At 36.2% G+C, this 12,717-nt stretch overlaps 1 protein-coding gene across 15 annotated transcripts in view; it reads left to right on the forward strand.

Annotated features, from left to right (window-relative positions):
• Nucleotides 1–12,717, forward strand: part of LMO7 (LIM domain 7) — a 220,866-nt gene that overhangs the window by 50,987 nt on the left and 157,162 nt on the right. The gene's annotated exons all lie outside the window — the stretch shown is intronic.

The following is a 12,717-nucleotide window of genomic DNA, read 5'->3' on the forward strand; positions in this document are numbered from 1 at the left end:
ACCTAAGGATAAGGACACTTTCAGTAGATTTAGGGCCCACCCTTATCCAGTATGATCTTAACTGATCAACTGATCCTTAGTTTAATTACATCTATTCCAAAGACCCTATATGCAAATAAGGTCACATCCTGTAGTTCCAAGTGGACATGAATTTTTTGAGGTGGTGATGGAGAGGGATATTGTTCAACCTACTACAGTGCTTGCCCTTTGTTCTACCATAATGGGTTGCCCATAACTCTGTCATACCATTTTTAATTGAAAATACCAATTTCTCTTCTATGTTAATGCATTAATAACCTCTAGCCAAGACTGCCGGGAGCACGCTTGTGGTTGAACAAGTTGGGTTTCTTACTCATTGCAGTGAGGGCAAACCCACACCATGGAGAATGGTGGGGGAATCTCAGTAAGACCGTGTTAGAAAGAATATAGGATTTAGACTTTCCTTGGGTGATTTTGGGAGAGTTTAAGGAAGTAGGGCTTTGCTCTGGACCAGATGCTCTCAGTAAGTGGGAGAAATTGTTTGATTGGGTATCTTAAATCTTATCTAGAAGAAAGGAAGACTCTAGTGGCTGGAGCTGTTAATTGGTGAAGAGGCCACATTCATTCCTATTAGAATAGTTTTTTTTGTTTGTGGTTTGCATTATGTTCATATTTGTCTGTGCTCAGAAATAATTATAGAGTGTCTTGCTTGTATCTTGATCAGTCACAGAGAGACCTTGTCTGATGTCGATCTGTGAAATTTTTTTCTATTCAAGAGAAGAAGTCGAGAACTAGGTGTGAGTGCCAGTCTACCTTTAAGTGACACCAGAACCTAGCTGATAATGTTAGACCAGCTTTCTTCTTTCTCAAATGTAACAAACCAGAAATAACTAACACTTATTGAGTACTTTTCCTAAGCTGGGCACATATATGTTATCATATTTATACACTTTCATATCCTTCTAAGGATGTGAGGCAGCATTTCATAGGAGTTATGAGCATGGACTCTCACTACCTGGGTCCGAATCCTGGCTCCATAATTGCCAGCTCTGTGACCTTGGTCAAGCCACTACCCTCTCTGGGCCTCAGTTACCTTGCCTATAAAATGGGTATAATAGTGGTATGTACCTCATAAAGATATGGAGAGAATTTAATACATATAAAGCTCTTTGAAAAGTGCTTGGCACATGGTAATGCTCAGTAAATGTTACTAGTTCTCCTTTTATTCCTCCTCTACCACCTCCTCTTTCTTATCATCATCATCACCATCTTTACCACCACCACCATCATCATCATTATAATTATCATCATCATCATCATCCTCGTCCTTATCCTCATTTTACAGATGGGAGAATTGAGGTTAACAGAGATTCGGTAGGATCATACCCAGACCTGGGAAGTCTAAATGTTTTGACCTCAAAGCCATTCATCATTGATCTACAAGTCCTCTCATCTCAGCTAGGGATGAAATCTTCATATTTGGCTTCCCAGTGCCCAGCGGTCATTGTCAGATCAGATGGTCAATAAATGTTTGGATGGGCTAATGACCAAATATTTACCATATCCCTCCTATATGCTGGCTATCATAGGGGTCAGAAAGGAGAAAATAAGCCAAGTGGGATTCAGATGCTTCTGAATCCTTTTACTCTACCTTTTTTTAAAAATGGTCATCTTCTGCTTTTTTATTTTTTAAATTGTAATATATGCACTTGTGTTTGAATAAACAGAAAATTAATGGAATGAAGTGCAGCAGCCAAACAGTAATAATAGTGTTACCTCAGGGGAAAACATTTTTGGTTATTGTAGAAGACTTCTGAAAGATTTTTATAATAATTTCGTATTAACTATTTTTATAAGGGTAGATAGGGAGTTTTTGGTTTTATGTTGGATAAATTTTTCATTACAACATTTCTGACGACACACCTCTATTAAGAAGCCCTAGTAAAATTCACCTCTGTTCCAGGGCAAAAGAGAAAACATATAATCAATTTCCAAAGACTTATATCAAAGCTAACCAAACAATTACTGTGCATTATTAATACTGAGAACAACTGTAGCAGGAGCTTTCTCAGAGGAAATAGGATTTGGAATAGGATTTGCTGATTTCAGATATTAAAAAATTTCTTGGTTTTACTTTGGGTTTAATCCCTTCCTCCCAGCATTTAGCTCCTTTATATTAAGTAAAGAAAATGAAACCCTCTCTTATATTTCAGCTGTCTTGAATGAAAAATTTATCCTGTGTTTGTTGGTCCAGAGGCCTTACACATAAACCCTACTACTGTTTTATTTTCTTCTGAATAGGAAGATGGTTGTAAAAGTTGAATATTACCATAAAAATCTTTTAAGCACTATGGAGAAAGTTCAACTATCTTCTTAACTTCCCTATATCCTACCCCTTCAAGAATTAACTATTGTTGGGCGGGCCATAGTGGCTCAGCAGGCAAGAATGCTCGCCTGGCATGCCAGAGGACCTGGGTTCGATTCCCGGTGCCTGCCCATGTTAAAAGAAAACAAAAAAAAAGAATTAACTATTGTTAATAATTGAGAATATATCCTTCCACCTGTCTTAAGTGTGTACACCCACGTAGAGTTTTTAAAAATAGGAAAAGGCTCACACATGTAGATTTGAATCTGGCTCTGCAACTTATTGGCTATGTGTCTTTGAGTCAATTATTTACCTTTTCAAATTTCAGTTTGCTCATCTCTTATCTTTTAGGATATTTAAAGGATGAAATGCTATAACCTTGCATCTAGAATGATTGACATGATTGTAACTGTGATCATTATTAATAATTTCTTTTGTCCTTACATAAAGAGATGGTCCCGTTAGTTATAGCATGTTGTAAACATAGTGTTTTATTAATGTTTACAGATAAGTCTCATATCAAACTGCTTTCCTTTATTTTATAGATATGCAGAAAAGAGTTACCATAGCAGTTGGCTAAGAAAACATAAAAATTTGACCTAAAGTTGTGGTTCTTGATTATTATAAGGGTATTATTCTCATCCTTTAATTTCATCTTGATGTTTTTGAACATTTACATGTTATGTGGATTATATATTTATTGCCCACCTGATCCCCATCCTTTAGACATTCTGTATTCATAGTAGAAAATCAGTGTAAGGCAATGTTTCTGCAGCTGACTTAAAGTCTTTATATAAGATTACCCCTGAGGGACCCTAAAGCTGGTAAATATGTGCTCTCTTTTACCTAGCTTAAAATAAGAATAATGATATGAGGGCCAGAGTATGTGTGTATGAGTGTAGAATAGTATTATTTGATTTTGGAATACAATGACTAGTATGAGATATACGCAGAGCTACCTGGTAGTTTTTAATTGGTTTTCATGCTCTTTTCTTGGGCTGAGTATCTTATTAAATTTTCTGTTAATTTCTTCAGAAATTTGGAGATGTCAGAAAAATTTCAAATTTCTTGATTGAGGTATGTTTTAGAACCAATTAAAGTTCAGAAAAAAATATGTTCTGATATCTTCCTTCTTTCCTTCCCTCCCTCCCTTCCTCCCCATTCTTTATTTCTTTCTCTTTCTCTTTTTCTCTTTCTCTCTTGGCTGTGATGGCCTTCCAAGGTCTAATTATTCTTACTTATTTAATTTGGGTAAATGGAAATAGTAATTTAGAGAAGTTATAAACTTTATAAAAAAATATTTTCTTTGTCATCTCCATTCTGTTAATCCCATCCAATGAAGTTTCTGTTTCAGATACTATATTTTTCAGTTCTAGAATTTTCATTTGTCTCTCTTTTTATTGTTTTGTTTTATGTTTCCACAAGTGGCAGGCAGCCACTGAGCCACTGTTGCACCTCCCTATTGGTTTGTTTTTATAGTTTATATTTCTTGGCTGAGATTTTTTTTGTCCTTATTTGTTATCTCATTTTCCTTGATCTACTTAAGCATTGTTGTGATGACTGACTTAAAAATACTTGTCTACTGGTGAGAACATCTGTAACATCTCAGAGTCAGTCTTCCTTAGTTGTTTTTTCTCTTTGGAAACTTTTTCAAGGCTTGTATGTCAAGTAATTTTGATTGTATCCTGAACATTGTTGGTGATAAATTGTGGAAACTCTAGATTCTGTTATATTTTATCAAAGGTGTTCTGTTTTTTATAGTATGCACTTAATTTGGCTGGGCTCAAACTGTAAATTCTGTCTTCACTATGGTGACAGCTGCTTTAATCATGGTTCAGGTCATTTTTACTTAGCTGGGAAACTTGGAGTCTACCCCACACATCTGTGGTTCAGCTGACATTCAGGTATTCTGGAAGATTTTCACATGAAATTGGGGTGCCCTCTCTCAAGATCTCTATTCTGGGTTTCCTTCTCACTGTGGTATTCTTGAACTCTGTCCTCTTGTTCTGTGGGTTTCCTATCAGAATTTTAGCCACCTACATAGTACAGACTGGGGCCTGTCCTTAGTCTATTAATCTTAAAAAGTTAGAAGCTCAGTGTGCTGGTTGAAAAGATTTGTTTACCTTAGAAAAGCCATGTTTTAATCCTAATCAGTTTTATGGGAGCAACGGTTTCTTCTAATCCCTATTCAGTACTATAGGTTGGAAACTTGATTAGGTTATCCCCACAGAGAAGTGACTCAATCAGTTGTGAGTATTAAGCTTGATTAGGTGGAGACATGTCTCTAACCCTTCTATGTGGGTCTTGATTAGTTTACTGGAATTCTGTAAAAGAGGAGATTCTGAGAGAGCAAAAAAGAATGAAAAGAGAGAAAGCGATGAGCTTCTGAGAGAGACAGAGTCCACCAGCCAGCAACCTTTGGAGATGTGAAGGAGAATGCCCCTGAGGGAGCTTCATGAAACAAGCAGCTGGAAGAGAAAGCTAGGAGACTTTTCCACGTGCCCTTCCAGCTGAGAGAGAAATGCTGAACATCATCAGCCTTCTTGAACCAAGGTATCTTTCAATATCCTGGATGCCTTAGATTGGACATTTCTATAGACTTGATTTAATTTGGAGATTTTCATAACCTTAGAACTGTAAACTAGTAAGTTATTAAATTCCCCTCTTTAAAAGTTGTTCCATTTCTGGTATAATGCATTCCTGCAGCTAGCAAACTAGAACACTCACCCAGTGCAATTCCTTCTTCCACGTTTCATCTTTTCGTCAATAAGTGTCAGCTTTCAGTTGCTCTGTAGTGCCTTCAGAAAATGTTTTTATACGTATATTAGTTCTCAGTTTGTAATTCTTATCTGTGGGAGGCTTGGCCCATCCCAGCGGTGGAATTGTGATGTTGTCTTGATATTACTAACGACAAAGGGATATTAAAGAAAGACATGCTGGCTAAGAGTGAGTTGTGGTGGCACAGAGATGGATTTAATTTTGGTCATGTTGAGTATCATGTTAGTCAAAGTGGAGATATCCACCTATTGTTAATGTGTGGAAATGTGAGTTCAAAGGTGTGATTTGGGCTGAAAATAGAGATTTAGGATTTCTGAATATGCAGGTGACAGCTAAGACCATGAGAGAGAGTGAGCTGGAAGGATGCTTCGAATGTGAGAAACGACCTGAAGTCACAGCCCTGGGAAAGAGCCATGTTCAAGAGGTGAGCACAGGAAGAGGAACCCAGGAAGGAGGCTCAAACTGTTCAGTGGGGTAATCTGTAAGAGAAGGTTACAGAAACCAGGCTTGTAACCGGTTCTTAATCTGGGTACTACTAACCCAATTAGTTCATGATTAAGTTTCAGGGGGTTCCTGAACCCTCTAAATTGTGTGTGTGTGTGTGTGTGTGTGTGTATGTGTATGTGTGAATGTACGTATGTATATGTGTGTGCTTTTCTGGGAAGAGGCTTCACAGCATTCATCTGATTTCCAAAAAGATTTGTAACCTGGAAAAAGTTGAACATTGAAATAAACAGCATCAAAGAATTCATAAAAATTAGTGGAAAATCTCCATTTAATCTGGCAAATTAGGAGCTCGTTGGGGGTTTAGTAAGAGGAATTTCTGAGTGAGAGGGAAAGACAGTTGGAGTTTACTGAGAAGTAAGTTGGAGATGCAGAGGTAAGTCTAGGGAGCACAGAATTGTCTTCCAGGAAGCATGGATGATAAAGCAAAGGGAGATTGCATTAGACAGGGGTAAGAACAAGAAAAGCGTAATAAAGCGCCGACCTGACCTCATCTGATACCAGCGACTTCTTGCCATCCTGTTCACTTTGTGCTTATGTACTGAGTTTATTGCTTTGGTGAGTGCTGCTTTGTCATGGAACTCCAGGGACTGCCTTTGATGGGCTGCATGCATGCCTTCCTAGCTTTTGATCCTAAAAAGGTTAAGAGCCCTAAAGAGGTATGAGCTCCCTGCAAACAGGGACTTATTTTTCTATTGACTTTTGGTGTTCTTTCCCTACCGTACCTTTTGTTGCACTCTGCACATAGTAGACTTACTGTGGCTCACTGGCAGAGGTTTCAGGTTATGGGGAGAGGGACATGATCTGGTGGAAACCGTGTCCAAGTGCCAAGTGTGTAGAGAACACCTCTGGTCCGAGGTTTCCCTTACATGGATGCCTGGATATTCTCATGTTCCTGGAGGTATTAAATTTGCTGTATACTCAGGCCTGACTTCTTAAGGTTTGCCCTTTATAGGCCCTTATTATAGGGAAAGGTTTCAAAATCTTTGTATAGGAGTAGTAGGGGAGAAAGGAGAAAAAAATAGATATATTCCCCTTCTTTTTTGCTCTTTTTTAACTGGCGAAATACTTGATCAGATGGAAAGACACTAAACTGAACTAATGTGGAATTAGAAAAAGTAGGCCGAAGCTGATGAAGTTGAGATTTTTGTAGCTTTCAGAACTGATCTTGATATCCTTAAGTTAAAGCAAGGTTGTAAAACAGTATTGTGGCTCATTCCGATCTCATCTTTTGTTTTCTGCCTCTTAGAGTGCTTTACTGCTTCCCTGCTAGCCTTTGTTCCTCCCTGAACCAAGTCAGTTAACTTACAATAAAAGTTATTTTTGTTCATTCTAGCCCTAATGAAGCGATCAGATGTCTTTTGGCTGCTAATATCAGCTAATGGTGACAATATTGGATTAAAGGTTGAGTGAGAGCTAATCCTCCTCCAACATTCACATCTTATAACAGGGACTTGCTGCAAAAGGAATCCATACAACTATGGATTCAACCAACGTTGAATTTGTGATCAAGACTTTTGTCCCCTACCCTTTTCTAGCTGTTTACAAAGTGTAAAATATGTCAAGTCAACGTTGGAGCTCAAATTCTTTAGCCAGCCTTCCTCACCTTTTGTAAAAGCACTGTGTCCCTTGGGCTGGCACTGCTTGGTGAGAAAGCACTGGTCATACAGGTCATTTGCTAGGCACAGTGATTGAAAAAAATATTTAGAGGCATCTGCAAAATCAGTGCTGAGAATTTTTTGCATATTTCGTCCATTTAATTATTTAATTTTTAAAAAAACTAATGGAAGTATAGTACGAACACTACTCTGCTCCTTGGTTTTATCATTTAACAATATAGCTTAAGTGTCCATGTGTAAAGAGCTTCATTTGAAAAGATTTTTACACTTGCGTTGTATTTTATTAAAGAAGAAACTAGAATGTTTCTAACGTTTTCTCTCTTGATGGGTATTTAAGCTTTTTCTGATACTTCTATTTATAAACAGTGCTTCATTGAATAACATTGTGCAGAAATGATTTTGCTTATGTACAGTCATAACTAGGATAATTCCCAGCAGCTGAATTACTGGTTATGGGAAATGTACATTTTTCACATTTGGTAGGTATTGTCAAATTTTCCTCTCTAGAGGCTTTATCACTTTACATTCCCACTAAATTTATACTCTTGTAGTTTACAACCCCACCCCACATATTATCTTAATTTTGTATTTATTTGATAAATGAGGTTGATCATCTCTTAATATATTTAAGAACAATTTGTATCTTCTTTTCTGTTAACTCTTTTTAACCCCACTTTTTTGTAGGAGCCCCTTTTTAATGAAGGAAATCAGCTCTTGGCCTAAAATATGAGTTGCAAGTGTTCATTTCCCCTTTGGTTTGCCTTTTGATGGTGTTTTGCTTTTCCATGCAGAAACTTAAAAAAAAAAATTGTAGTTGATTTTATTGATCATTTCTTTTATTGGTTCTTGATTTTGCATATTGTAGAGACCTTTCTCATTCCTATAGTATAAAAATTCCCCCAGGTCCTTTAGGTTAGTTTATGGAGTCACTTTCTATGCTTTAAAATCATCAGTCTCCTTGGAATTAACTTATGCAAAAGGCATGAGCTGTGAATCTAACTGTATTTTTTACTTAGATGGCTGCTCAGGTGTCCCAAAACAGTAACAGATAAATTCACCTTTCCTCCATGACCTGAAATACCTATGGCAGACATTGCAAGTTGCCCACCTCATACCTGCTTTCCTCACCATCTGAGCCCTGACTTTGATGAATATGTTAGTGAACCCAGATGGAAAGGTTTATCTTCTCGGCACCCTGGCTGCTGAGGGAGGGTCTGTATCACAGAGGACTGTGGCGGGGGGGGGGGAGCTTCCAAGACAGCTGTCACCTTGCGGGGGAGGAAGGACAGACTGCTGGTCTAACTCTTCGCCCTTAGCCTTCTACCCTTTTCCTACTTTTGAGTGATGTTATAATGTCCGGAATGCCAGCAGCCTGCTTGTGACTCGGAGGCAAAAAAGCGTGAAGATGAGGGTCAACCTGCTGATGATGGAAAGAACCTGGAACCCTGATGACATTGTTGGACTGGTAGACCATGGATTTCTTGCTATTTTAAAATAAAAAGAAAAAAATCATTATTTTTAAGCTACTCTTAACTAGGTTTTCTGTTGCTTCCCTCCCTTATGTATCCATAAAGGATACACCATTTTTATGGTATATTAAGTCCCCTTATAAAATGTAATCTGAAAGGTAATTTTTTTCTTATTATAAAGGGAATACATGATTATTAAGGAAAATCCAGAAAATGCTGAAAAAGAAAATGAAAGTAGCTACTCATAATCTTGTAACTGATATAATAACCAGTTTGGTGTGTATGCTTTAATGCTTTGACATTTTTTTTCTGTGATCTCAGTTGATTTGAAATTCGATTAGGTGTTTCTTAAAAATATTAAAGAACTCACTAGTAAATCTGAGAGATTTAAGTAGCATTCCTAATTTCTTGGATTGCTAGTCAATTTTAGACTTTTACCTTGAATTTTTTTCAGAAATAGTCATTTTCCCGCAAAATGATCCATTCATTATTGAACTGCAATTTCGTAACATTGATACATGACTCACTTTTTTTCTTGCAAACTTGAGTTATAACATAAAGTGACCTTAACACAATTTACATTTTTATCCTTAAAGAAAACATATCTAAAATTAATACTGTAGATTAGTATTTCTGACTTCTAAGAGTATATCGACTGACCTTAATTTAAGAAACTTATAAATTCTATAAAATATCTTAAAATTTGAATTAACATTGCAAAGTGATTGTTTTTGCATTAATAACATGTAAGAACTTTAGAAGGATTATCATCATATCAAAATTCAATTTTAAAAAAGTTTCCTAGTACTTATGGGTCATCAAGGAAATTATTATAGGTTATACTTTGGCAAACATTTTTATAGATGCGTGACTTTTACAGAGAATCTGAGGTAAAGACTTGTGGAAAAAGTTCCAATTTCTGGCAGCAGAGGTCAGAATGCTTCTGTGTATACTTATATGTTAGCCAACTCAAAGCTGAAGGTGAAATACAGTAGAAGAATGTAAGGACTAATGGAAGGACTGAATTCTTTGTTTTTATGCCTAAAATGTTGGCATTCCCAAAATTGGACTTGAGGTATGGGGCATATACCAAATTACATTGAAATACGATGCAATCTGTAAAAATGTGTTGGTTTTCTCACTGGGTATGAACTCAGTTTTTGGAAGGCAGAGAAAAACTGTGCAAAAGAAATTACCCATTTGATTCTAGCATATGAACAATATACTCATTTGAGTAATGGAATAAGCAATGTTCGATCTTTTTTAAAAAAATAGAGATTTAATAGTAAAGAAAATACAAGTGATAATTTGTACTGATATTGAAATTACTGGATTGAATCTGGCAGATTAAACCTCCCAAGAAACTGCAAATATAGTTTGTTTTTTTTTTCTTCTTGGTGGGCAGGCACCAGGAAATGAACCCAGGTCTCCGGCATGGCAGGCAAGAATTCTGCCACTGAGCCAATGTGCCCTACAAATAGAGTTTGAGAGTCAGTTTTATATCCCTGTTTTTTTTTAAATTTTTTTACCTTATTTATAATTTTATCTTCAGGTTAAATTCTTCAGACGTTATTTGTATCCTGCACTTCCTTTCAGTTTTAAGTAGTTTTAAAGCCAAATTTAAGATGATCCTGTGATTCTAAAGCAAATATTTTCATTAAATAATATCTTGAGTAAATGTGTTCAGGAAATTGGGCTTTTTTTTCTTTTTCTGATTGATATAACCTTTCCCCTATCTTTATCTTAGAATTTTCTTTTAGTTCCAAGAAGAAATTAAACATATTCTTTTGGATGATATTGTCATCTCTTCTATGGTGGTGGTGAAATTTTGAAACAAGACAAATCTTAATACATCTTTGTAGCCAGAGGCATGCTCTGGGTGGTGGGTGAGCTTTCTGTGAGAGTGCTTTGTATCTAAATGTTACCCTACCATTCATTGCTGGAATGCTATTCTTTGAACAAAGAATGGCATTTGTTAGCTTGATTGAAGAAAGTGGCTAAAGAGATATGATGCTTATAATACACAAAATTGAAGTACAATTGGCCTCATGTATTTTTCCTCCTTTTGAAAAAAAAACAAACTAGGGGGTGCAAGGATAGTTCAGTGGTAGAATTGTTGCCTGCCATGCGAGGTACCTGGGTTCAATTCCCAGCACCCTTCCCCAAAAAATGAACAAGTGAAAAACTAAATAAACAAAAATTCAACAAATAGTGCTGCAATAATGGGATACTCACATGGAAAAAAGAATGAAATGTGATCCTGCCATACAGCATACAAAAGCAAACAAAACTAACCCCCAAACCACAGGGATGTCATTTACACAGAGCTTCTTAGAAGAAGCAAAGTAATAATTATAACACATGGAAAAAATTTGTGAATTTTACCTAAAACTGCACACTTCTAATTTACTGCACATAGAAAGTCAAGTTACCCATTAATGTATATGCACTATTATATATAGCCACATTCCTGCCAAAAGGACCCTAGATCCTACCTGGAACATAATAGACAAGTTGGTAAATGTTTGTTGAATGAATGGATGAATGAAATTGTGCTACCAAGTATAGCTTACTAAATTTAAACATGTCCCTATCTCCAGGCTGAATATTCGATGAAGCACTGACTTCCTACTTATTAATTTTTATGCTTATTTAATGTAGTTATAGTTAACAAAAAAGATGCTTCAGAGCTTGCCCTCCTGTACCTAAGTCAAATACAGAGACATCAAGCACTCGCAGCTGGTTTCTTTACATGAGTAGGAGGACCTTCTAAGTATCTGTGACTATGGGCGAAATGGACTTTCAGAGTTGTGTACCAGGTTATGTAACACAGGATGTGGAGGAGGAGTTGGTTAGGTGTTGCTCCTTTTTGAATTCTATGAATGTCCCTCTCTTTGTATCTATCCACACCTCAAGATTAGGTGTGTTCTGCTCTGGATAAAACATTCCTTACTTAATGCATTCCACAGCAGCTACAAAAAAATAGAATGTGAAATTCAAACCTTGTTTCACTACCTAACAAAGATGAGAAGGCATGCATTACTAACAAAGATTTTAGCCACGAAGAGGGGTGCTAGCTAGGTAAATAAGTTGAGAATAATACCCCAATTGTTTTTTAAACAAAAAACAATGATACTGGAGTAGTACCTTTCTGTAATAAAAAGTGGCAATTCTTTGGGGGCTGCATGTGAGGCTTTCTTAAAGTGCTTTACCTAACAGATGCTTAAAATAGTAACTCTGACTTAAACTTGAAGGCTATAATTGAAACTTTTAATGTGGAAACTATGAAGTTTTATTTTGGGGTCAAATCCTGGTAGTACAGTTGCTGTTTTTGTGCCTAAGATAAGAGCCATATACCACTCTTTTTAAAAAAAATTTATTAATTTAAAAAAATTTAACAACAAATGAACTAAAACATTAACATATGATCATTCCGTTCTACATATATAATCAGTAATTAACAATATCATCATTTAGTTGCATATTCATCCTTTCTTAGAACATTTGTATCAGTTCAGAAAAAGAAATAAAAAGACAACAGAAAAAGAAATAAAACGAAAACAGAAAAAAAAAGATTATACATACCATACCCCTTACCCCTCACTTTCATTGATCACTAGCATTTCAAACTAAATCTATTTTAACATTTGTTCCCCCTATTACTTATTTTTATTCCATATGTTCTATTCATCTGTTGACAAGGCATACACCACTCTTTTTAAAGAAGAGATTTTGAAGACCTTTGTGGTATGGAATGAACTCAAGTATTTTTTTTCCTGGATTTTGTTTGTTTATTCAGAGGAGTCATAGCTCATATACAGTAGACATCAATGAAGGCTGGAATGCTCTGAGTAGTGGCATGGCCACAGGTCAGAGACATGCCTCGGGGAAAGTCTCCTTCTATAAAAGTCTAATTTAATATTTTGACTGATTTGTGCTTCATTTACTTAATCATTTTTTTTTATTGCAAATATTTCCTGGGAAGGCTAACCTTTGCCACTCA

The sequence above is a fragment of the Tamandua tetradactyla genome, chromosome 4 (assembly GCF_023851605.1).
Source record: "Tamandua tetradactyla isolate mTamTet1 chromosome 4, mTamTet1.pri, whole genome shotgun sequence".
NCBI classification, from domain to species: Eukaryota; Metazoa; Chordata; class Mammalia; order Pilosa; family Myrmecophagidae; genus Tamandua; species Tamandua tetradactyla.